Source organism: Lissotriton helveticus, chromosome 6 (genome assembly GCF_964261635.1).
Source record: "Lissotriton helveticus chromosome 6, aLisHel1.1, whole genome shotgun sequence".
Lineage (NCBI taxonomy): Eukaryota > Metazoa > Chordata > Amphibia > Caudata > Salamandridae > Lissotriton > Lissotriton helveticus.
In genome coordinates this window covers 2,111,071,712-2,111,082,310 of record NC_136067.1, presented here as the reverse complement: position 1 = coordinate 2,111,082,310, position 10,599 = coordinate 2,111,071,712, and the positions used below count along the sequence as shown (strand labels likewise).

The following is a 10,599-nucleotide window of genomic DNA, read 5'->3' as shown; positions in this document are numbered from 1 at the left end:
GGCATGTGAGGAGGCTTAAGGCCCTTGTACCCTGGAGCGGCATGTGAGGAGGCCTAGGGCCCTTGTACCCTGGAGGGGCATGTGAGGAGGCCTGGGCCCTTGTACCCTGGAGTGGCATTTGAGGAGGCCTGGGGCCCTTGTACCCAGGAGCGGCATGTGAGGAGGCCTGGGGCCCGTGTACCCCGGAGTGGCATGTGAGGAGGCCTGGGGCCTTTGTACCCTGGTGGGGCATGTGAGGAGGCCTGGGGCCCTTGTACCCTGGAGGGGCATGTGAGGAGGCCTGGTGCCCTTGTACCCTGGAGAGTCATGTGAGGGGGCCTGGGTCCCTTGTACCCTGGAGGGTCATGTGAGGCGGCCTGGGATCCTTGTACCCTGGAGGGGCATGTGAGGAGGCCTGGAGCCCGTGTACCCCGGAGTGGCATGTGAGGAGGCCTGGGGCCCTTGTACATGTGAGGAGGCCTGGGGCCCTTGTACCCTGGAGTGGCATGTTAGAAGGCCTGGGGCCCTTGTACCCTGGAGTGACATGTGAAGAAGCCTGGGGCCCTTGTACCCTGGAGGGGCATGTGAGGAGGCCTGGGGCCCTTGTACCCTGGAGTGGCATGTGAGGAGGCCTGGGGCCCTTGTCCCCTGGAGGGGCATGTGAGGAGGCCTGGGGCCCTTGTACCCTGGAGGGGCATGAGAGGAGGCCTGGTGCCCTTGTACCCTGGAGGGACACATGAGGAGGCCTGGGGCCCTTGTACCCTGGAGTGGCATGTGAGGAGGCCTGGGCCCCTTGCACCGTGGAGGGGCATGTGAGGAGGCCTGGGGCCCTTGTACCTTGGAGTGGCATATGAGGAGACCTGGGGCCCTTGTACCCTGGAGGGGCAATGTGAGGAGGCCTGGGGCCCTTGTACCCTGGAGGTGCCTGTGAGGAGGCCTGGGATCCTTGTACCCTGGAGGGGCATGTGAGGAGGCCTGGGGCCTTTGTACCCTGGAGCGGCATGTGAGGAGGCCTGGGGCCCTTGTACCCTGGAGGGGCAGGTGTGGAGGCCTGGGGCCCTTGTACCCTGGAGGGGCATGTGAGGAGGCCTGGGGCCCTTGTACCTTGGAGTGGCATGTGAGGAGGCCTGGGGCCCTTGTACCCTGGAGGGGCATCGGAGGAGGCCTGGGGCCCTTGTACCCTGGAGTGGCATGTGAGGAGGTCTGGGGCCTTGTACCCTGGAAGGGCATGCAAGGAGGCCTGGTGCCCTTGTACGCTGGAGGGGCATGCGAGGGGGCCTGGGGCTCTTGTACCCTGGAGGGGCATGTGAGGAGGCCTGGGGCCCTTGTACCCTGGAGGGCATGTGAGGAGCTCCATGGAACTGACTGCTGATTGCTTGCCTGTGGTGCAATAACAGGAGGACTCCAAACAGCAGAAAGCGTCATTTAGAGGTGACAGGTAATGGGACACCCCCGGAAACTGATGGCGTTATAATCTGTCTACCTCTCAGCACTCCCCCCGCCCCACCCAGCCCCCCCCCTCCTCTTTCAGAGGTTGGGTACCTATGCTGAATCTACATTAGCTCCACCATCATAGAAGCCTCGCGGGAGGGCTGTGGGGCGTCAGCTGCTACATTACATAAGAATGGAAATCAAATCTGCAATTGTTTTTCTGCACCCACGATGCAGAACATGGTGGTGCTGGTCTTGGTAAAATGATCCATGGGTACTGACTTTGGCACTGGGAAGAAGGTTCGAGTCTTGGCGATACCGGCTCAACATCCTGTGATTCTCAGCAAATCAGTTAATTTCGATGTGCCCATCAAAAACATGAATGTGTCCTTGTAATGTAACTGGTTGGATATGCGCCATATATATATCTGCTAAAGAAAGCATTGCCTGGCTGAATAGTGTCAAGGAGGACAGAGGATGTAACCTATCGGATAGGGCGGTGGACTTCAATTCTGGGGAATCGGGTTCGAGTCACAGCAACAAACTCAACATCCTGTGATACTGGGCAAATCACTTAACCTCCCCGTGCCTAACAAAAATGAATGTGTCCTCATGTAACGCAACTGGTGCTCGTATAAAGTGCTGCGATACCTGATATCAGGTCAAGTTCGTGCGACATAAAACTTTGAGAAAGTAAGAAATAAGGCCCTGCCTGAAATCTACTTCAATCAGGGGGTCTTCCTAAAAAGCCAACCGAATCTCCACTGTGAGTGCCCTGGCACAGTAGCTTGGGGGACCCTGAGAAATTTCTAAAAAAGTTCTCACGTCTTTTGATAGGGGAAATCTAAGTTGGGCACGTGGCTGCGGGGTCAGCGGTGACAGATCCTTTGACCCCTCAACAACCTGAATGTGGCCGTAATTACTTTATTATTTAGTAATTGTCAAGTCGGCTGCAATAATTTTGGTGGGGATAAATTTACAGCTGAGCTACAAGTACAGCGGCGGCCCGGGTTGCTGCAAGGTGCCTCCAGCAGTGTTGCGAGCGGTGCCATCATTCAATTTGCAGTGCCACCCGCAAACCAAGCAGCCCGTAGACGCACCTTCCTCAAAACTCCATGCTCTGGAAACAGGATATGGCGTCCCCTGTGGCGCTGGCATGTAGCAGACAACCTGACTGGCCCAGCTGTCTAGTCATTGGACACTACCTCGGATCAAGATGTCAGGCTGTCAGTCAGAGCCACGCTGCAGGGGAATCATCACAATAATGAATCGTGATATATTTGCCTGCCAGCACTGCTTTACCGCACACTGAAAGCCATGATCCTATGGGAGCACAGCACACAACACTAGCGGTGCTCTGCCACACTTGGCACTGTCAGTGACAGCTGAGACACAAGTAACAACAGATTTCACTGCAGTAATGCGGATTACCACACTGAAATGCGTTATTGCACTGCCTGATGTGTGGTACTTGGCTGAACTGTATGTGGAAAAACAAAAAAATATATAAAACAGGCCTCGAAGGGACAGCAGCAGGATCTCCAGTGAGCTGATGTGAAATATCACCCAAGTGAGAATGGTGTCCGAACTTACACATTCACTCAATCTTCCACCTATGCATTCCTCGTAGTGAGCTAAACACCTCTTCTAGACTTATGTTAATGTTAATGTTAGCAGGTATTTATTAAGTGCACAGCTACTCCCGGGAGTGTCCCGGCGCTAAAAACAAAAAGACCCGCAACACATAAACCCAATGAGCTCTAGTTTAAGGCTGCTGTTGGAATAGCCAGGTTTTTAGTTTCCGTCTGAAAGTGAGGAGATCCTGGGATTTCCTCAACGCAAGAGGCAGGCTATTCCAGAGGTGAGAAGCCATCACTTGGAAAGATCTGCCGCCGCTCCGAGAAAGTTGAATATGAGGGGTGATGATCAGGGACTGAGCTGATGACCTCAGAGTTCAACACGGAATGTAGTGTTGCAGTCTATCCCCAAGGTATGGGACACCAATTTTATGGAAGGCCTTAAAAACCAGCACCAATGATTTAAAGGCGATCCGTTTCTTAATAGGTAGCCAGTGCAAAGAACCTAAAAGAGGTGTGGAGTTGCTCCTTGGCCCACACAAAAGATTGCTCGGGCCGCCACATTTTGGACCACCGGAAGGCACCCAAGCAGAAATTCAGGAAGGCCGAGATGCAGAGCGTTAGCGTAATCCAGTCTCAACTCCACCAGGGCTTGGACTATCGTCTTCCGGTGGAGGACCGGGAGAAGAGGCAGAAAGTTCCTCAGCATCCTCAGCATCCCAAAGCAGGTCTCCCCCACTGATTGAATTTGGGCCTTCATTGAGAGAGAGTCATCAAATTTAACTCCCTAGTTTTTTACTGTCTGGGCAGCTGAAGTGGGAGGTCACGGGACCGGGAGCCGAAAAACATTATTTCTGACTTCTCAGGGTTGCACTTCAGTTTGTTTATCCTAAGCTAGGGGAAAACCTCAGAAAAGCAGGTGTTTATTTCTTTACTGTTAAATTCTGAGCTCTTCCCGCAGGTGAACAACAATTGTGTGTCATCAGCTTATGACACTATCTTAGCCCGTAGTTCTATGCAAGCTGCGCTAAAGGCACCATATGAATATTAAAGATAGTGGGGCTAAGAATAGAGCCCTGAGGGACCCCCACATTCATAGGGGGAATAGGGGCCGAAAAAGGCAGGCACCAAATGGTGTGTTGGCGGTTATTCAGAAAGTAATCAAACCATTTCAACACCGTGCCTCCGATCCCGCCCTTTTGGAGCCTTTGTAAAAGTCCACTGTGGGGCACGGTATCGAAGGCCGCGGAGAGATCCATCAGCACCAGGCCAGCCCTGCCCCCCCTTGTCCAAGGTGATTTTAATAGTTTCCATGACTTCCAGGAGGGCAGTCTCCGTGTTGAAGTTGGCTCAAAAGCCTGATTGACTTGGGTGGAGGAGAAAGTTGGACTCGACGTATTCAGTGGTCACTGAATTAACATAACTCTCCAGGACTTTAGAGAAGTATGGTAGTAAAGAAATTGGTCTGTAAATACTGGCCACCGATGGATCGGCCTTGTTTTTTTTAAAAGGGTTAGGATTTTGGCCATTTTAAAGATCTCTGGCATTACTCCCACCTGAAGGGCAGAGTTCAGAACTGCATTAACTTATGACTGTAACCTACATGCCACGGATGCCTTAACCATTCATGTTTTGTGAGCAATGAAATGACAGGATGCCTGTGGGTTTCACTGGTCTGGTGGGATTGAGGTACCCAACACAAAAAGACTAAAGGAGAAAATAATGTGGTGGAGGCAGCATACTCACAGCAGAGACCCGCTGTTACGATATGCATACACCGGGCTGAGGATTACCCCATGGTGCGCCATAAGGGAACTGAAATCTCACGCTGTCGTGCTTGTGTTGGCCCCAAAATGTGCTGGGGCACCACCAATGTGTTTCAGAAGTGTTGTGGTGGGCTACGGAGGTGGGAGCAGACTCTCAGATGTTTTGAGAAATAGATGCCTCTTAAAGTCTCCTGGGCCATGTGCCCAGGATCACAGGCGAGAATGCCATGATTTTAAGCATTACTTGAGCTTGTGCTTTTGTGCTCAGGCTCTAGAGTGCAGAAATCTCATGTAGTTGGTCCCATGACTGCCGTGACATTTTAACACAAGTAAAACAAAGATTCAGACACATGGTTTAAAGTGAGATTCTGTATTGATAATGTTGGTGATAAACAAATGGAATTAATTTCATTATAATTAACGCATTACATGTGGTTACTATTCCTGTTGGTTTTAATGGTGGAACAATATAGATTCATAACTTGATTGCTTTTACTAATGTGGGGACCCCCTGCCTAAGCAAGTGAATTGATTATATACAACACCCCATTATATTGTGATGTTGCATCTGGTAGTACTTTGGGCGGAGGGGGGACGGGTAGAGAGGGCCCGGGCCCAACAGGAATGTGATATTATATGATGGTGTCACCAAAGGTATTTGTATGTACCTGAATATATTTGTTTGTAAACGAATACATTGTATTTAGTAATGTGTATGTAATAGAATAACATTTCCTCTTTTAAAGAAAAATCATTGACTGAACAATAATTTGAGTAGTGTTGTTGTGTAACATCAAATTGGGATTACTAGCCTACATCGCCATCCTTGAGTAGGCCTTGGACTGCTGTGCTTCGCTACCCTGAGAGAGTCGAGTGCTACAGTGGGCTACTTGGCCCTTTGTTAGAGACAATGGTTGATGTTTTACTCATGAAGGACTCCCATCCTCTACAACTAATAACCACATTTCATACAAATGTCATTTCCCCACTCCCATTGAATTGTTTTCATCTCCATATCTGCATATCAGAATTATTCTCCACTTGAGTTTTTCTTCAATTTAACTATGAAGTTTCCAATCTCCTAACCATACAGCTTTCCTTCATCAGCCAAACCAGTACTGTAATCTGCCACATTCCTGACATTACAAACCTTGCCATCCTGTGTCACCACACTCTGGGCAGTAAACCCTGGTTTGCAAATGCAAACCCAATCGCCTTCTTTGAAAGTAGACACTCACACTTTCTTTTCTTTATCATATTTCTCCTTCATTTTGTAATACTTACTAAAAGCCCTCTGTTCTACTTCCCCTCTCTGTTGCTCCTAACCACATTAGGTCGTTAAAGCTACCATGAATGCAAGTCGAAAGCAGGTTCACGTCCTTCAAGCAGTTTAAAAACTCACCCATCTAGCACTTTGCGGAGTGATGTGATAACTCTATAATCTTGCTGAATATAATCTTTCCAATCACTGCAGCAACTCCTCGCCTCTCTTGTGTATTTTTTCAGAACTCTATTAAACCTCACAAACCGCTCATTACATAAAGTGCCTTTGTGATGTGGTCCACATTACTATTCGTAAGAAGGTCCTTCATATCTTGCAAAATCAATTGCAGACCATTGTCTTATACAAGGGAATGCTGAAAACCTTCCTCAAAGAACATTGATTGATTTAGAGTCCACTGAGAGAGTCTCCAACGATTCCGGCCATGTTCTACCTCGAGCCCGAGAGGCTCCCACGACCCCGGGGGCATCATGGTATTCCGAGCCCACGGGAGGCTCCTACCTACGCCCACATGTTTGCAGGGGCATTTTGGAGGGTAGAGCGGCCCCAGTTGGCAGCGGCCGGCTCCCCCCCCCAGTTAGTAGTATTTGTTTCGAGCCCCCGAGAAGAATGTAATCACTTACGGTCCATACAACATCCGTATCACCTGTGTTATTCATTTCCCCTCTCGCTACAGGTTACCTGGGCCAGCAAACTGTTATTTAGCTTCCCTTCCCAGACACATATTCAATTGTAAAACTGTACTCCGGCATCTTTGAAACCGGTCTGGCAGTGTGGGCAGTAGCATTTCACACTCCACTTGGAGAAAGGATAATTACTAGTGGCTTTTGGTCTCTTCTTAGTATAATTTGAGTGCCCCACACTTTATTCCGAATATGTTCCGTAGTCCATGCACACAGTAACTCCCTTTCTGTCATTGCCTGTCTTCTCTTGGAGATAGATATGCAGTGTGTGGTTTACAAATACAACAGTCCATTGTTTATTGCCTTCTGTTGGTGATAACCCAACTCCGACACTATACAAACAAGCATCTGTTGTAATTTCTCGTTTTTCCTCTGCAGAAAGGGCAAAGTGTTGGTGCACCAGTAATGTGAGCTTTTATGACATCAAAATCTTTCTGTTATTCAGTAGTCCATTCAAACTGTGTCTTTTCTTAATAGCTCTCCTAATGGTTTCTGGAAAATTAGATACAAATTGCTATTGCATTCGCATAGCCAGGCAAACTAAGAAGTTCTCCTTGGTATCTGGTGCTAGGGCTTTGAAAAGAAATGAAGTAATTATTTATAAAGCACAACTGTTGCCTGAGGGCATCTATGTGATGCTTGCTGTAGAGGAGACAAATAAAAAGACTACAGTGCCAAGCAGAGAAACCAGTCCCAAAAAGAGATAATTGATTACATGTTTCCAGGCCTTTTCTGAAAGCATAAAGGCTTGTACAGGCCTTAAGTGAGAAAGGTATGGAGGTTTATCTTTTTGCTGTACAGTAGATAAAACTTCTGCCGCCCCAATTAACTTTTTTGAATTTGGAAACCATGACATTGCATGCTGATGAGAACGACAAGGAAGGGGTAGAAGGCTATTGTCCTGTACGACTAAAATAAGCACAACAATGTTCCTCTCAAAACTAGAGCAAAGACAATTTACAGCTGGTCTTAAATGTATTAATTGCAAAGGAGCACTCCTCAGGACACACTGAAACAATGCAAACCATTAATCCTTGTACGTGACACCAGAAACAAGAAAGAGAATGAAATGAACAAAACAACTGATCCTAAATATTAAGGATACTTCAAAGCAAGCAATCATTTTCGGCGGCTTCCAAAAACAAGCCAATGGCTGAAGCGTGTAGATCCATAACATCTTCCGTTTCATTTGCATGATGCTTTTCCACGCCAGAACTAACATTTTTTAATTAGCTTGTTGTTCATATCAAAAAGCTACATTGAAGGCATAAGTGCAGTCTCATCGTCATGGGGTGACTTTAAGTAGACTAGTAGGAAAATATAGGTATCCCAGAAAAGTAGATTAAACATTGCAAGACAATCTAAACATCACTCTTGTTGGTATTTTCTCCATTAAGCAGCACTTCATGATGTTTGTCCCTGGTTTACCACTTTTCATGTAGATTTATTTGCTTTCATAATTACTCATATTGTTTGTTGTTATATTTAGAATCTTTTTAGAGTAAACTTAAATGAGGATTGTGTAAAAATAAAAGTAAGGCTCGTATAGGGGGACGTCTTAATCTGTGTTGTGTACATTGTCTTAGGATAAACTGTATTTTGCGGAGGAGCTATAATCAATGATAATCCTGTTTATTCACCCTTTGATGTGTGCAAAGAATTTACAATCTTTCTTCCACACAGGTTACTTCTGTTGAAGAAACAGGTATTTTATATAGATTCTTTCAAATGATGTGTATTTAATTTGTCTCATGAAACACTTATTCTACTTTTCTGTCAATCTAACAGGTCACAAAACAGCAGTCCTACAGGAAACCGTTAAACAAATTTCTGTATCTTTCAGAAGTTTGGACACCTTCTTGTTTTGATCCAAGAAGCTTCTTCCCAGGCACCAGGTAATGCAAACTAATTTGCTGCATTTTAAGGTAAAAAATATGAACTAAAACTTGAAACCATAACCCATTACAGATTGCCCATCAGTGTGATTACTGTAAAAGGAATTCAAGAGCAAATATTACTTGTGTACTTCCGGTCTTACACCAGCTAGGCAATCAATATCCACCTGTTGGACTTGGCCCTTCTGGCAGGTTCACCCCTGAACTTTTTGCATTGCACTCTGAGATAATTATAGCAATTTCTGGTCTTTGCGCACTTTAGCACTGTGGTGCAGTGTAAAGTGCGTGTGCTCTCTGAGTGCGTGTGTGAGATTGGCCTGCCCTCCCATAGGAATACATGGGAATGCATGGGGAATGTGTATGTCCATGTTAGTTCCTGATGTGTGGAGAGTGCAGGCTCGAGTTTGCTATGTGCGAACTCGTGAGATTGAATGCTGCGCGATGATGTGTGCGACAATCATGTGCCTAGTGTGGAAGTGCCACTTCTAGAAGTTGGCCTGTCTGTGCAGTGACTGTCTGGCTTGTGATTGGCTGGAGCTGGCTGGTGTGCCTGGCTCCAGGATTCAGGATGGATCTGCCCCGGTGGTGAATGGGAGATCTGCATGTTGATGGCCGGGGAGGAGTGCACCTGGGACCAGAATAGGGCTGGGCTTTCCCCACACAATGCTGGCTCCGCCCCCTGTGGCGAGTCTGATGTCCCTGACCCATCCTGTGAATAGGCAGAGGTGCTGAGAAAAACAAAGTGCTCAAGAACCAGTTGTATCTGGTTCGCCCCTTGCCTGCACCTTTAGACAAAGGAATTATGTGTATAAAAAGAGGCTGTGACCTCTTGTAAAATGTTCTTGTTTCCTGACTTGAATCTACCAGGGGCGTGCTGCTGCTGGGGCCCAGGGGAAGGCTTGCCTCCCTGGGCCCTGCCCAGCCCCTGGATGCTTGGAGGACTCTTCTACTTTTTGGAGTTGCTGATGGTGGGGCCCAGGAGGGACCGCCATGGTGGCTGTCTCCTTGCTGGAGTACCCTGTGTGCTGGCCCCTGGCCCTGCTTTGCCTCCCTGGCCGGGCACCTGGAGCGTGGCGGGACTTCCGCTTGCTTCAGGAAGTCCCGCCTGCCGCCGCGCCGCGACTGGCTGCCCGTCCCGCTGCAGAGACGGGAAGAGTAGCGTGGCCGAGTCATGGCCTCCGGTGGCCCGGGGCTCCCGTGAATTAGGGAGAGCCCCGGGGCTGCCAGCAGAACGCCACACCAGAGTTGCGGGGCTCCCATGCAGAGGAGGGAGCCCCTGTGAAGGAGAGCCCCGCAGCCTAAATCCCCGCGGAACGAAGCAGAGAAGCCCAGCGAGGATGCCGCCTCCCAGCTGACGGTGAGTGCGGGCGTCTTGGTTGGTCTCTGGTCTGAGGGTAGAGCGGCCCGCTTGGCAGCAGACCATTCCCCCGTTGCTCTCCCGCATTTTGGCCGCATAATTCCCGAGTCCCCAGAGGGGGGACTCCAGCGTTGGGGGTATTGATTGATTTAGAGTCCACTGAGAGGGACTCCAACGATTCCGGCCATGTTCTACCTCGAGCCCGAGAGGCTCCCACGACCCCGGGGGCATCATGGTATTCCGAGCCCACGGGAGGCTCCTACCTACGCCCACATGTTTGCAGGGGCATTTTGGAGGGTAGAGCGGCCCCGGTTGGCAGCGGCCGGCTCCCCCCCCCAGTTAGTAGTATTTGTTTCAAGCCCCCGAGGCTCCAGAGGGGGCCCGTGTTCTGCCCCTGAGGGACCCAGTTGTTTTAAGAGCCAGAGGGCTCCAATGCACCTGTTTATTTCAGAGCCAGATGGCTCCAGCATTTGGCGCAGTCCTTGTCCAGGGGGCTAGTGTGAGCCCTGTCGCAGTTCTGTTTCACAGCTGCCCAGCAAGTAGAGGCAGCTGCACCGTTTAGGTTTTGCTTTTTAGGGGAATTGTTGTTTGGACTCATGAGTGAGTCGCACTCCTTCATCCCTAACTTG

At 49.0% G+C, this 10,599-nt stretch overlaps 1 protein-coding gene across 1 annotated transcript in view; it reads left to right on the top strand.

Moving 5' to 3' along the window:
• Nucleotides 1-8,505: 8,505 nt before the first annotated feature.
• The window catches only part of LOC144763070 (uncharacterized), a 79,597-nt gene continuing 77,503 nt past the window's right edge, over nt 8,506-10,599 (top strand). The window contains exon 1 of the mRNA XM_078648372.1: nt 8,506-8,613. The gene's annotated coding sequence lies outside the window, so the exon portion shown is untranslated. The remainder of the gene's footprint in view (nt 8,614-10,599) is intronic.